Below are 16,177 nucleotides of genomic sequence, written 5' to 3' on the forward strand. Positions count from 1 at the left end.
CCTGTTGAAAAACAAATGATAGTCCCACTAAGCCCAAACCAGATTGGATGGTGTATCTCTGGAGAATGCTGTGGTAGCCATGCTGGTTAAGTGTGCCTTGAATTCTAAATAAATCACAGACAGTGTCACTAGCAAAGCATCCCCACACCATAACACCTCCTCCTCCATGCTTTACGGTGGGAACTACACATGCGGAGATCATCCGTTCACCCACACCGCGTCTCACAAAGACTCGGCGGTTGGAACCAGAAATCTCTAATTTGGACTCCAGACCAAAGGACAACATTTCCACCGGTCTAATGTCCATTGCTCGTGTTTCTTGGCCCATGCAGGTCTCTTCTTCTTATTGGTGTCCTTTAGTAGTGGTTTCTTTGCATCAATTGACCATGAAGGCCTGGTTCACACAGTCCCCTCTGAACAGTTGATGTTGAGATGTGTCTGTGACTTGAACTCTGTGAAGCATTTATTTGGGCTGCTATCTGAGGCTGGTAACTCTAGTGAATTTATCCTCTGCAGCAGAGTTAACTCTGGATCTTCCATTCCTGTGGCGGTCCTCATGAGAGCCAGTTTCATCATAGCGCTTGATGGTTTTTGCGACTGCACTTGAAGAAACATTCAAAGTTTTTGAAATGTTCCGTATTGACTGACCTTCATGTCTTAAAGTAATGATGGACTGTCGTTTCTCTTTGCTTATTTGAGCTGTTCTTGCCATGATATGGACTTGGTCTTTTACCAAATAGGGCTATCTTCTGTATACGGGGGCTACCTTATCACAACACAAATGATTGGCTCAAACGCATTGAGAAGGAAATTATTTCCACAAATTAACTTTTAAGAAGGCACACCTGTTAATTGAAATGCATTCCAGTTGACTACCTCATGAAGCTGGTTGAGAGAATGCCAAGAATGTTCAAAGCTGGGTGGCTACTTTGAAGAATCTCAAATATAAAATATATTTTGATTTGTTTAACACTTTTTTGGTTACTACATGATTCCATATGTGTTATTTTATAGATTTGATGTCTTCACTATTATTCTACAATGTAGAAAATAGTAAAAATAAAAACCCTGGAATGAGTAGGTGTGTCCACACTTTTGACTGGTACGGTATATACAGTTGAAGTCGGAAGTTTACATACACTTAGGTTGGAGTCATTAAAAGTCGTTTTTCAACCACTCCACAAATTTCTTGTTAACAAACCATAGTTTTGGCAAGTCGGTTAGGACATCTACTTTGTGCATGACACAAGTAATTTTTCCAACAATTGTTTACAGACAGATTATTTCACTTATAATTCACTGTATCACAATTCCAGTGGGTCAGAAGTTTACATACACTGAGTTGACTGTGCCTTTAAACAGCTTGGAAAATTCCAGCAAATGATGTCATGGTTTAGAAGATTCTGATAGGCTAATTGACATCATTTGAGTCAATTGGAGGTGTACCTGTGGATGTATTTCAAGGCCTACCTTCAAACTCAGTGTCTCTTTGCTTGACATGGGAAAATCAAAAGAAATCAGCCAAGACCTCAGAAAGAAAAGTGTAGACCTCCACAAGTCTGGTTCATCCTTGGGAGCAATTTCCAAACGCCTGAAGGTACCACGTTCATCTGTACAAACAATAGTACGCAAGTATAAACACCATGGGACCACGCAGCCGTCATACCGCTCAGGAAGGAGATGCGTTCTGTCTCCTAGAGATGAACGTACTTTGGTGCGAAAAGTGCAAATCAATCCCAGAACAACAGCAAAGGACCTTATGAAGATGCTGGAGGAAACAGGTACAAAAGTATCTATATCCACAGTAAAACAAGTCCTATATCGACATAACCTGAAAGGCTGCTCAGCAAGGAAGAAGCCACTGCTCCAAAACCACCATAAAAAACCCAGACTACGGTTTGCATGTCCTCTGGTCTGATGAAACAAAAATAGAACTGTTTGGCCATAATGACCATCGTTTGGAGGAAAAAGGGGGTCGCTTGCAAGTCAAAGAACACCATCCCAACCGTAAAGCACGGGGGTGGCAGCATCATGCTGTGGGGGTGCTTTGTTGCAGGAGGGACTAGTGCAATTCACAAAATAGATGGCATCATGAGGAAGGAAAAATATGTGGATATATTGAAGCAACATCAAGACATCAGTCAGGAAGTTAAAGCTTGGTCGCAAATGGGTCTTCCAAATGGACAATGACCCCAAGCATACTTCCAAAGTTGTGGCAAAATGGCTTAAGGACAACAAAGTTAAGGTATTGGAGTGGCCATTACAAAGCCCTGACCTCAATCCTATAGAAAATGTGTGGGCAGAACTGAAAAAGCATGTGCGAGCAAGGAGGCCTACAAACCTGACTCAGTTACACCAGCTCTGTCAGGAGGAATGGGCCAAAATTCACCCAACTTATTGTGGGAAGCTTGTGGAAGGCTACCCGAAACGTTTGACCCAAGTTAAACAATTTAAAGGCAATGCTACCAAATACTAAATTGAGTGTATGCAAACTTCTGACCCACTGGGAATGTGATGAAAGAAATAGAAGCTGAAATAAATCATTCTCTCTACTATTATTTGGACATTTCACATTCTTAAAATAAAGTGGTGATTCTAACTGACCTAAGACAGGGAATTTTTACTAGGATTAAAGGTCAGGAATTGTGAAAAACTGAGTTTAAATGTATTTGGCTAAGGTGTATGTAAACTTCTGACTTCAACTGTATATATACATATACACTACCATTCAGTTTGGGGTCACTTAGAAATGTCCTTGTTTTCAAAAGAAAATCAATTATTTTGTCCATTTAAATTAACATCAAATTTATCAGAAATACAGTGTAGACATTGTTAATGTTGTAAATGGCAATTGTAGCTGGAAACGGCTGATTTTTTATGGAATATCTACATAGGCGTACAGAGGCCCATTATCAGCAACCATCAGTCCTGTGTTCCAATGACACGTTGTGTTTGCTAATCCAAGTTTATCTTTTTAAAAGGCTAATTGATCATTAGAAAACCCTTTTGCAATTATGTTAGCATATCTGAAAACTGTTGTTCTGATTAAAGAAGCAATAAAACTGGCCTTATTGAGACTAGTTGAGTATCTGGAGCATCAGCAATTGTGGGTTCGATTACAGGCTCAAAATGGCCAGATTCAAACTCATCAGTCTATTCTTGTTCTGAGAAATGAAGGCTATTCCATGCAAGACATTGCCAAGAAACTGAAGATGTTTCATCTACATAAGTGTAAATGCCTAGGGAGGAGGGGTTAGGGTTTCTTCTAGACAGGGCCTAACTATACTGGCCCAATAAGCACATGCCCTTATTGGGACAGTGTTTAGGGCATTCGTCATTGGTGCTTGTGGCCTGGTTCGAGACCCGTAAGGGTAGTCCCCCTACTCTCACATTATAAGCCATATATGTTAATCTCATTATTTGGCAACACTTACGACACACCTATCCAGGGCCGGTGTTATGGGCGGTCCTTAAGGAGTCAGCTTGCTTCAGTTCGGGTGGCGGCTAGCCGAGGTCGGCTAGGCGAACTGAATGAGTGTGCTTGCCTTAAAAGACCTTTGCTTGAAAAATGGGAACATAGCGGCAATAGTACTGTTCGTTCATTTTGAGACGCCTTAGCCAGTATACACTTCCTCAAAATAGTCAGAATTAATCTAAAATCTGTCATTTTATTGACGTTTTTGCCAAAAATATCTTAGTGGCGCAATTTTATATATAACTAAGATGTTTCTCAATTAAAAATGTGCATGAAAATGAGTCGTCTCTCGTTGAGTGTCAACGAAGACTTTATTGAAGAATCCCTACAGTTGACCAATCATGGACAAAGGGGCGTAGACTTCGGCTCCCGAACATCGGCTGGCCTTGAGAAAAAAGGTGTGTGCCCGAACACCCGAAAAACCCTTACCAAAGTCCAAAACAAAATGTCACAATGTCGTCATAATATATGCACAAACTCTTCCGAACTGTTTTGGCTGGGAAGCATGTGGACGCCTTTAGGGGGCCTGGCCCGCCCTACCGTATCCCCTTGCCTGTCCAAATAAAATATTGAAATACTGATCATTTATTTGACCAAGACGCACGCCGACAGAAAGAAGCATCAATCTCAGATAAAGCATCTGAGCGAGCGAAACAGCGCCCCTCTGTCTCAGTATGTGTAGACCATGTATCTGAAGCTGTCCTGACAGCATCAGATACATGGGCTACATATAGTAAGACAGAGGAGCGCTGTTTCGCTCACTCGGATGCTTTCTCAGGTGAGATACAGTGGGGAAAAAAAGTATTTAGTCAGCCACCAATTGTGCAAGTTCTCCCACTTAAAAAGATGAGAGAGGCCTGTAATTTTCATCATACGTACACGTCAACTATGACAGACAAATTGAGGGAAAAAAATCCAGAAAATCACATTGTAGGATTTTTAATGAATTTATTTGCAAATTATGGTGGAAAATAAGTATTTGGTCACCTAAAAACAAGCAAGATTTCTGGCTCTCACAGACCTGTAACTTCTTCTTTAAGAGGCTCCTCTGTCCTCCACTCGTTACCTGTATTAATGGCACCTGTTTGAACTTGTTATCAGTATAAAATACACCTGTCCACAACCTCAAACAGTCACACTCCAAACTCCACTATGGCCAAGACCAAAGAGCTGTCAAAGGACACCAGAAACAAAATTGTAGACCTGCACCAGGCTGGGAAGGCTGAATCTGCAATAGGTAAGCAGCTTGGTTTGAAGAAATCAACTGTGGGAGCAATTATTAGGAAATGGAAGACATACAAGACCACTGATAATCTCCCTCGATCTGGGGCTCCACGCAAGATCTCACCCCGTGGGGTCAAAATGATCACAAGAACGGAGAGCAAAAATCCCAGAACCACACGGGGGGACCTAGTGAATGACCTGCAGAGAGCTGGGATCAAAGTAACAAAGCCTACCATCAGTAACACACTACGCCGCCAGGGACTCAAATCCTGCAGTGCAAGACGTGTCCCCCTGCTTAAGCCAGTACATGTCCAGGCCTGTCTGAAGTTTGCTAGAGTGCATTTGGATGATCCAGAAGAGGATTGGGAGAATGTCATATGGTCAGATGAAACCAAAATAGAACTTTTTGGTAAAAACTCAACTCGTCGTGTTTGGAGGACAAAGAATGCTGAGTTGCATCCAAAGAACACCATACCTACTGTGAAGCATGGGGGTGGAAACATCATGCTTTGGGGCTGTTTTTCTGCAAAGGGACCAGGACGACTGATCCGTGTAAAGGAAAGAATGAATGGGGCCATGTATCGTGAGATTTTGAGTGAAAACCTCCTTCCATCAGCAAGGGCATTGAAGATGAAACGTGGCTGGGTCTTTCAGCATGACAATGATCCCAAACACACCGCCCGGGCAACGAAGGAGTGGCTTCATAAGAAGCATTTCAAGGTCCTGGAGTGGCCTAGCCAGTCTCCAGATCTCAACCCCATAGAAAATCTTTGGAGGGAGTTGAAAGTCCGTGTTGCTCAGCGACAGCCCCAAAACATCACTGCTCTAGAGGAGATCTGCATGGAGGAATGGGCCAAAATACCAGCAACAGTGTGTGAAAACCTTGTGAAGATTTACAGAAATCGTTTGACCTGTGTCATTGCCAACAAAGGGTATATAACAAAGTATTGAGAAACTTTTGTTATTGACCAAATACTTATTTTCCACCATCATTTGCAAATAAATTCATTAAAAATCCTACAATGTGATTTTCTGGATTTTTTTTCCTCAATTTGTCTGTCATAGTTGACGTGTACCTATGATGAAAATGACAGGCCTCTCTCATCTTTTTAAGTGGGAGAACTTGCACAATTGGTGGCTGACTAAATACTTTTTTTCCCCACTGTAGTTTCAGCACAGAGGAAGAGGAGAAGCGAGAGGGCTCACTCTCGCCAAAATCTGACCAGAATAAGCCCTATGCGTTTCTATGGGCTTAATATGCAGACCTAAGCTTGTCACCTTCCTTCCTGCTTTTGGGACAACGACTCCCATTGTTAGGGTGGAGACATGAGCATCTCATCATTATACTGTATACAGGTCTCTGGTTTCAGCCACTTGCAAATTGGAAAGGAAAGTTGGTGGGTACACAGTGCTGGCTTCCCCTAAAAGTAAATTGATGTTTTGCCAAAATTATATAATTACACCTGTCTAAATAAAATCATTCAATATACTCCACCAGAGAGCATGATTTAGCCACAGAGGATTATTAGCTCACTTTAAAAAAATAGCTGGTCTTTCAAATCGCGTAAGTCTATGCCTATTTGGGAAGCCCGCAATTTGGGCAACCTAGCTGATTATTGAGTATATAATCACCAAGCCAAATATCATGATCTGATGATCCCATATATCCAGTGGAAATGTCATAAAATACCTGAACGCTTTTCCCTTGCACAAAAAACAGCTGTCTGTTCCGAGCTCACTGTTGTGGGAAACTCTGAGGGCCCGGAATAGGCTAGTTGATACAATGTTGCAAGTTCGCTGATTGATTTGATACAATGCTAGCTCAAGTCAAGACAGATAGAAAGGGAGGCAGACAGGCAGAGTAGAGAGATTGTGATTGAAAGAACCTACATTTTCATCAGGATATTCTCTGCTGTTTTTATTTTTCGGCTTTAGGCCTATGTATTTTACTTAGTTGACGATGGAAGTTATACGCTTACTGCTGCATTGGACTATAGGCAAACATTTTTTAGCCTCCAATCGATCAGTGTTTCAATGTGTCCATATGGCAGAGGATGGTGCTCTCGCATTAGTTGAAATGTAACTTTTAGATTTGTGTCATTTTAATTACGATTTTTATGGTTAACCACGTGACAATGATTTTGAGAAATGAAAACGTTATTATTGAAATTAAACTGTTCCACGAAAATGCGCATATGAAAATCATAACTGGCATGCAGATCGGTAGAAATTGTAGGATAAATTGTAAGCTACCCCAAACTTGAAACTCGCGCACTGCCTATGGTCTTTACTATAACACCCATAAAAAAATGTGTGCAAGCTCAAGCGCGTGCACACATAGGAGGTCCCATGAAAGAAATGTGCCCCCCTATGGAAATCAAATTCCCATCCAACTGATTCGTTATGGCCCCAGCCCTGCACCTATCTGATCTAATACGTTTCTCAATGACAGATGTTTGTTCTACATGGTATGTGGAGTTCAAAAAGACGATGGAGTTCTCTTTGAGATGCTCAATTATATAGAATTAATAAATAGGCCTACTGATAATTTGAGGTAGTGGAAATGTGGTCATAATTCATGCTCAAGGGGAAATCATGAGAAACTCATTTTAATTAGATCAGATAGGTGTGTTGTAACTGTTGCCAAATAATGTAATTAACATACTGTATTTTGCTAAGAATGTGTAGGGTGACTTCCTTAGCGGGTTTCAAATCTAGGCCACCAGCACAAGTGACGAACACCCTAACCACTCTCCAAGTAAGGGATATCTCTAAGATGTGCTTATTGGGCCAGTATAGTTAGGCCCTGTCCTGTCCAGAAGAAACCCCTACCCCCTCCTCCCTAGACACTTGTGTAAATAGGTGGAAGGCTTTAAGCAATAGGGTGAATGCACTTTGAAGTAAATCTCAGGTCTGTTAAAAGTATACTCAAGTATACCTTTATTGATCATAGAGATTCAGGAGTATCATTAAAACATGCCCCACCAACATTAGACAACTATACTGACAGCCCTCAAATTGCTGAAATAAGTAGGCCTAAATCAAATAAATAATGAGAATAGTCAGATTAACCGATACATGAGAAGGATTTAGCAGGAAGATCAGAGTACCAAGAGGTTGTAAATTCAAATCCCAGGTGAGGACATGTTGAATAATTACTGTATAAATTGAACATGCACAATGTTATCATGTATGTCAAAGTGTGTCAAGTATATACACTGAACAAAAATATAAAACACAACAATTTCTAAGAGATACAGTTCATATAAGGAAATCAGTGAATTTAAATAAATTCATTAGGCCCTAATCTATGGATTTCACATGACTGGGAATAGAGATACAGTGGGGAGAACAAGTATTTGATACACTGCTGATTTTGCAGGTTTTCCTACTTACAAAGCATGTAGAGGTCTGTAATTTTTATCATAGGTACACTTCAACTGTGAGAGACGGAATCTAAAACAAAAATCCAGAAAATTACATTGTATGATTTTTAAGTAATTAATTTGTATTTTATTGCATGACATAAGTATTTGATCACCTACCAACCAGTAAGAATTCCGGCTCTCACAGACCTGTTAGTTTTTCTTTAAGAAGCCCTCCTGTTCTCCACTCATTACCTGTATTAACTGCACCTGTTTGAACTCGTTACCTGTATAAAAGACACCTGTCCACACACTCAATCAAACAGACTCCAACCTCTCCACAATGGCCAAGACCATAGAGCTGTGTAAGGACATCAGCGATAAAATTGTAGACCTGCACAAGGCTGGGAGGGCTACAGGACAATAGGCAAGCAGCTTGGTGAGAAGGCAACAACTGTTGGCGCAATTATTAGAAAATGGAAGAAGTTCAAGATGATGGTCAATCACCCTCGGTCTGGGGCTCCATGCAAGATCTCACCTCGTGGGGCATCAATGATCATGAGGAAGGTGAGGGATCAGCCCAGAACTACACGGCAGGACCTGTTCAATGACCAGAAGAGAGCTGGGACCACAGTCTCAAAGAAAACCATTAGTAACACACTACGCCGTCATGGATTAAAATCCTGCAGCGCACGCAAGGTCCCCCTGCTCAAGCCAGCGCATGTCCAGGCCCATCTGAAGTTTGCCAATGACCATCTGGATGATCCAGAGGAGGAATGGGAGAAGGTCATGTGGTCTGATGAGACAAAAATAGAGCTTTTTGGTCTAAACTCCACTCGCCGTGTTTGGAGGAAGAAGAAGGATGAGTACAACCCCAAGAACACCATCCCAACCGTGAAGCATGGAGGTGGAAACATCATTCTTTGGAAATGCTTTTCTGCAAAGGGGACAGGACGACTGCACCGTATTGAGGGGAGGATGGATGGGGCCATGTATCGCGAGATCTTGGCCAACAACCTCCTTCCCTCAGTAAGAGCATTGAAGATGGGTCGTGGCTGGGTCTTCCAGCATGACAACGACCCAAAACACACAGCCAGGGCAACTAAGGAGTGGCTCCGTAAGAAGCATCTCAAGGTCCTGGAGTGGCCTAGCCAGTCTCCAGACCTGAACCCAATAGAACATCTTTGGAGGGAGCTGAAAGTCTGTATTGCCCAGCGACAGCCCCCGAAACCTGAAGGATCTGGAGAAGGTCTGTATGGAGGAGTGGGCCAAAATCCCTGCTGCAGTGTGTGCAAACCTGGTCAAGACCTACAGGAAACGTATGATCTCTGTAATTGCAAACAAAGGTTTCTGTACCAAATATTAAGTTCTGCTTTTCTGATGTATCAAATACTTATGTCATGCAATAAAATGAAAATTAATTACTTAAAAATCATACAATGTGATTTTCTGGATTTTTGTTTTAGATTCCGTCTCTCACAGTTGAAGTGTAGCTATGATAAAAATTACAGACCTCTACATGCTTTGTAAGTAGGACAACCTGCAAAATCGGCAGTGTATCAAATACTTGTTCTCCCCACTGTATATGCATCACAGATACCTTTAAAAAAGGTAGGGGTGTGGATCTGAAAACCAGTCAGCATCTGTTGTGACCCCCATTTTCCTCATGCAGTGGCGACACATCTCCTTCGCATAGAGTTGATCAAGCTGTTGATTGTGGCCTGTGGAATGTTGTCCCACTCCTCTTCAATGGCTATGTGATATTGTCGGGAACTGGAACATGCTATCGATCCAGAGCATCCCTAACATGCTCAATGGGTGACATGTCTGGTGAGTATGCAGGCCATGGAAGAACTGGGACATTTTCAGCTTCCAGGAATTGTGTACAGATCCTTGTGACATGGGGCCGTGTATTATCATGCTGAAACATGAGGTGATGACTGCGGATGAATGGCACGACAATGGGCCTCATGATCTCATCACGGTATCTCTGTGCTTTGAATGTGAGCATTTGCCCACTGAAGTCGGTTATGACGCCGAACTGCAGTCAGGTCAAGACCCTGGTGAGGACGACAAGCACGTAGATGAGCTTCCCTGAGACGGTTTCTGACAGTTTGTGCAGAAATGTCCCCAGCACAAGGTGCACCTGTGTAATGATCATGTTGTTCAATCAGCTTCTTGATATGCCACACCTGTCAGGTGGATGGATTATCTTGGCAAAGGAGAAATGCTCACTAACAGAGATGTCAACAAATGTGTGCACAAAATTTGAGAGAAATAACCTTTTTGTGCATATGGAACATTTCTGGAATGACCAACACTTGACATGTTGCGTTTATATTTTTGTTCAGTGTAAGTTTAAAACACTGTATGTTAAAAGCACTGTGTGTATGTGTGAGTATCCCTAACCTTGCCAACAGACAAAGAGCTATGAATGGATCAGTGGTTCACCAATCAGGGTCTTGATTGGCTCTGCAATAGTAACAGGGTGTGATGTATAATAAAAATTAAACAATTGTGGAGAAAGTTTCTTTGGGACCATCAAGCAACGTCCTGACAACTGATACACAGAAATGTTCTTGCAACATTCTCATGAAACATGTCTAGAACATTAATATTGGATACACTGAGAATATGGTAACCACTTTCTGGGTATGTTCTGTTTGACATTGAGGGAATGTTATCCTAACTCTAATGGCAAAACATGCTAAAAAGGTTCTCAGAAGGTTTTTGCTAACATAGATAGAATGTTCCACTATCTAACGGAAAACTGGACACTAAACATTAGGGGAACAATACAGGTAACATTACAAAAACGTTCTCTCTACCTAGAATTATTAGCTGGGTTTCTGTATAGTTGTCAAATTTTGGTGGGGCATATTAACCAGTTTTAATGATACTCCTGAATCACTATGATCAATAAAATATTTTCTTGAGTGTACTTTTAAGAGGGGTGAGATTTACTTCAAAGGGAATTCATCCTATTGCTTACACCTATCAAGTTGTTTCAGATTTACACAAGTGCCTAGGGAGGAGGAGGGATTAGGGTTTTTTTCTGGACAGGGCCTAACTATATTGGCCCAATAAGCACATGTCTTGAGATATCCCTTATTGGGACAGTGGTTAGGGTGTTTGCATTGGTGCTGGTGACTTGGGTTTGAGACCCGCTAGGGGAGTCTACCTACGCTCACATTCTTAGCAGTATATGTTAATGTCATTATTGCTGTTATCAGACATTTATATTGTTTACTCTGCCTTCAGAAAGTATTCACCCTTGACTTTTTCCACACACTGCTGTTACAGCCTGAATTTAAAATGGGTTACATTTAGATTTTGTGGAACTATGTTTTTAGACATTTTTACAAATTAATTAAATAAAATCCTGAAATGTCTTGAGTCAATAAGTATTCAACCCCTTTGTTATGGCAAGCCTACATTAAGTTCAGGAATAAACATTTGCTTAACAAGTCACATAATAAGTTGCATGGATTCAAGGAAACTGCTCAGGGATTTCACCATGAGGACAATGGTGACTTTAAAACAGTTGCAGAATTGAATGGCTGTGATAGAAGAAAACTGAGAATGGATCATTGTAGTTACTACACAATACTAACCTAAATGACAGACAGAAAAGAAGGAAGCCTGTACAGAATTCAAATATTCCAAAACATGCATCCTGTTTGCCATAAGGCACTAAAGTAAAACTGCACAAAATTTGGCAAATAAATTAACTTTATGTCCTGAACACAAAGCGTCACTGAGTACCACTTTTCATATTTTCAAGCATGGTGGTGGCTGCATCATGTTATGGGTATGCTTGTCATCAGCAAGGTCTAGGGTGTTTTTTAGGATAAAAAGAAACGGAATAGAGCTAAGCACAGGCAAAATCCTGGTTCAGTCTGCTTTCCAAAAGACACTGGGAAACAAATGTATCTTGCAGCAGGACAATAATCTAAAACACAAGGCCAAATATGGCACTGGAGTTGCTTATGGCAAGACTTGAAAATGGCTGTCTAACAATGATCAACAACCAACTTGAGCTTGAAGAATTTTTAAAAGAATGTGCAAATATTGTACAATCCAGGTGTGCAAAGCTCTTAGAGACTTACCCAGAAAGACTTACACCTATTATCACTGCCATTGGTGATTCTAACATGTATTGACTCAGGGGTGTAAATACTTACAGTACCAGTCAAAAGTTTGGACACATCTACTCATTCCAGGGTTTTTCTTTATTTTTACTATTTTCTAGACTGTTGGAAAGGCATTCCTCATGAAGCTGGTTGAGAGAATGCCAAGAGTGTGCAAAGCTGTCATCAAGGCAAAGGCTGGCTGCTTTGAAGAATCTCAAATATAAAATATATTTTGATTTGTTTAACACTTTTTTGGTTACTACATGATTCCATATGTGTTATTTCATAGTTTTGATGTCTTCACTATTATTCTACAATGTAGAAAATAGTAAAAATAAAATAAAACCCTGGAATGAGTAGGTGTGTCCAAACTTTTGACTGGTACTGTATGTAAATTAGATATTTCTGTATTTCATTTTCAATACATTTGCCAAAAATGCACTTTGTCATTATGGGGTATTGTGTGTAGATGGGTGAACAAAAATTAATAATGTAATGCCTTTGGAATTCAGGCTGTAGGACAACAAAATGTGGAATAAGTCAAGGGGTATGAATACTTCCTGAAGGCACTCTATATGGACATTTCGTTAGAAAATAATATTTATACATCTTTGTTTATTACCATAATGTGTATAGATTTATCCTCTTTCATGCATTTCTGGAACATTGACTACCAGCTTTGTGCCTTTGTGCATGACCTCCAGATACTTTTTCAGGTCTGATGTGTGTTTATGGATGAAGAGATCAATGCTGCCTTTGCAGAGTTTGCATTTGACTAAAATGTTGTTCTCTTTCACCCCGATTAACTCAAAATAATGGGAGAATTTCCACAAGGAAAAGGTAAAGCGGTGTAACAACACAGCTGCCATCTTTCTTTGATTTTCAGCTTTAAGATGGCCTATTTTAAACGAGTTAGCCTACAGCATGAATTCCGTTAGCATGAGACAAGGCTTTAAAAAATATATAACACGCCGGTAGAGATATGCTTCTGAATGTAATATATGGATTACTATAAATAATAATAATAATATTACAATATTTAAAAGAGAGTAACTTGTTATATTACTCCTTACTCATAAAATTGATAAAAACATTAAGTAATATATTATCCCCAACACTGGTCCCAAGTAATTATGTTGCAATTTGTCTATTTTTACACATGAAAACTTTGAGATTAAACTATGTGTTGTGTATTGTTTTTGGTATAACCGGCATCATCATTGCTTAAATGCCAAATGTGAGAAAGTACAGACATGCTACTGTAAATGTACATTTCTGATATTCTTTTATGTTTCTATCAGAAGCAACACTACTACCTGGGCCATGTTTCGGCAACAAATTAGGAATGTTACAGATAGAAATGCAGTGACGAGAGCTGATGTGATGTTTGTTCGACATGGCATATCTAGAATTCTACTGATTCCCATCTTTCAATGATAAACTAATTATAGTTGTATCACATAGGTGTGTTGTAACTGTTGCCAAATAATGACATTAACATATATTGCTTAGAATGTGTGATTCCCCTATCGGGTAGCGAACCCAGTTCACCAGAACCAATGACGAACACCCTAACCACTGTCCAAATAACGGTTATCTCTAAGGATTTTTTCTTATTGGGCCAATATAGTTAGGCTCTGTCCAGATGAAACCATAACCCCTCCTCCTCAAATGGTTGAAATAAGTAAATCAAATAAATGAGAGAATAGTCAAATTAACTGATAACTGACACAGACATGGTGGTGTAGAAGAAAGATCTGAATGCCGTGAACCAAGAGGTTGTGAGTTCAAATCCCAGGTGAGGACATGTTGAATAATAATGACTGTATACAGTGCATTAGGAAAGTATTCAGACCCCTTGACTTTTTCCACATTGTTACATTACAGCATTATTCTAAAATTGATTAAATTGTTTTTTTGCATCATCAATCTACACACAATACCCCATAATGACAACGTAAAAACAGGTTTTTAGAAAATGTATAAAACAATTAAAAATAGTCCTCCCGAGTGGGGCAGCGGTCTAAGACACTGCATTGCAGCGCTTGAGGTGCCACTACAGACCCGGGTTCGATCCCGGGCTGTGTTGCAGCCGGCCATGACCGGGAGACCCATGAGGCGGTGTACAATTGGCCCAGCCTCGTTAGGGGAGGGTTTGGCCGGCCGGGATGTCCTTGTCCCATTGCGCTCTAGCGACTCCATGTGGCGGGCTGGGTGCTGACACGGTCGCCAGTTGTACGGTGTTTCCTCCGTGCGGTTGGCTTCTGGGTTAAGCAAGCAGTGTGTCAAGAAGCAGTGTGGCTTGGCAGGGTCGTATTTCGGAGGATGCATGGCTCTCGACCTTCGCCTCTCCCGAGTCCGTACGGGAGTTGCAGCGATGGGACAAGACTGTATCTACCAATTGGATATCACGAAAAAGGGGTCAAATGTACTTTGTTGAGGCACCTTTGGCAGCGATAACAGCCTCAAGTATTCTTGGGTATGATGCTACAAGCTTGGCACACCTGTATTTGGGGAGTTTCTCCCATTCTTCTCTGCAGATCTTCTCAAGCTTTGTTAGGTTGGTTGGGGAGTGTCACTGCACAGCTATTTTCAGGTCTCTCCAGAGATGTTGGATCGGGTTCAAGTCCGGGCTCTGGCTGGGCCACTCAAGGACATTCAGAGACTCCTGCGTTGTCTTGGCTGTGTGCTTAGGGTTGTTGTCCTGTTGGAAGGTGAACCTTCAGCCCAGTCTGAGGTCCTGAGCGCTCTGGAGCAGGTTTTCATCAAGGATCTCACTCGATCCTGACTAGTCTCCCAGTCCCTGCAGCTGAAAAACATACCCACAGCATGATGCTGCCACCACCATGCTTCACCGTAGGGATGGTGCTAGGTTTCGTCCAGACGTGACGCTTGGCATTCAGGCCAAAGAGTTCAATCTTGGTTTCATCAGACCAGAGAATCATGGTCTGAGAGTCCTTTAGGTGCCTTTTGGCAAACTCCAAGCGTGCTGTCATGTGCCTTTTACTGAGGAGTGGCTTCCGTCTGGCCAACTACCATAAAGGCCTGATTGGTGGAGTGCTGCAGAGATGGTTGTCCTTCTGGAAGGTTCTCCCATCTCCACAGAGGATCTCTGGAGCTCTGTCAGAGTGACCATCGGGTTCTTGGTCACCTCCCTAACCAAGGCCCTTCTCCCCCGATTTCTCAGTTTGGCCGGGCGACCAGCTCAAGGAAGAGTCTTGGTGGTTCCAAACTTCTTCCATTTAAGATTGATGGAGGCCACTGTGTCCTTGGGGACCTTCAATGCTGCAGACATTTTTTGGTACCCTGCCCCAGATCTGTGCCTCGACACAATCCTGTCTCAGAGCTCTACGGACAATTCCTTCCACCTCGTGGCTTGGTTTAGGCTCTGACATGCACTGTAAACCTAGGGACCTTATATAGATAGGTGTGTGCCTTTCCAAATCATGTCCAATCAATTGAATTTACCACAGGTGGACTCCAATCAAGTTGTAGAAACATCTCAAGGATGATCAATGGAAACAGGATGCACCTGAGCTCAATTTTGAGTCTCATAGCAAAGGGTCTGAATACTTATGTAAATAAGCTAAAAAATAATAATAATAATTATATCTCTAAAAACCTGGTTTCGCTTTGTCATTGTGGGGTATTGTGTGTAGGTTGATGAGGAAAAACAATTATTTAATCCATTTTAGAATAGGGCTGTAATGTAACAAAATGTGGAAAAGGGGAAGGGGTCTGAATACTTTCCGAATGCACTGTAAATGAACATGCATAATGTAATCATGCGTGTCAAGTATGTAAGTTAAAAACACTATGTTAAAAGCACTGTGTGTGAGTATCCCTATCCTTGCCAACAAACAAAAAGAGACATGAATGGATCAGTGGTTCACCAATCAGGCCCTTGATGGGCTTGGCAGTAGTAACCAGGCGTGATGTGTAATGAGTCTTTTTTGGGGGAAAACGTGGGACCATCAGGA

The 16,177-nt window shown here is 41.3% G+C and overlaps 1 protein-coding gene across 1 annotated transcript in view; it reads left to right on the forward strand.

Annotated features, from left to right (window-relative positions):
• Positions 1 to 16,177, forward strand: part of rundc3ab (RUN domain containing 3Ab) — a 58,028-nt gene that overhangs the window by 38,982 nt on the left and 2,869 nt on the right. The window lies entirely within an intron of this gene.

This window comes from Coregonus clupeaformis, chromosome 1 (genome assembly GCF_020615455.1).
Source record: "Coregonus clupeaformis isolate EN_2021a chromosome 1, ASM2061545v1, whole genome shotgun sequence".
Lineage (NCBI taxonomy): Eukaryota > Metazoa > Chordata > Actinopteri > Salmoniformes > Salmonidae > Coregonus > Coregonus clupeaformis.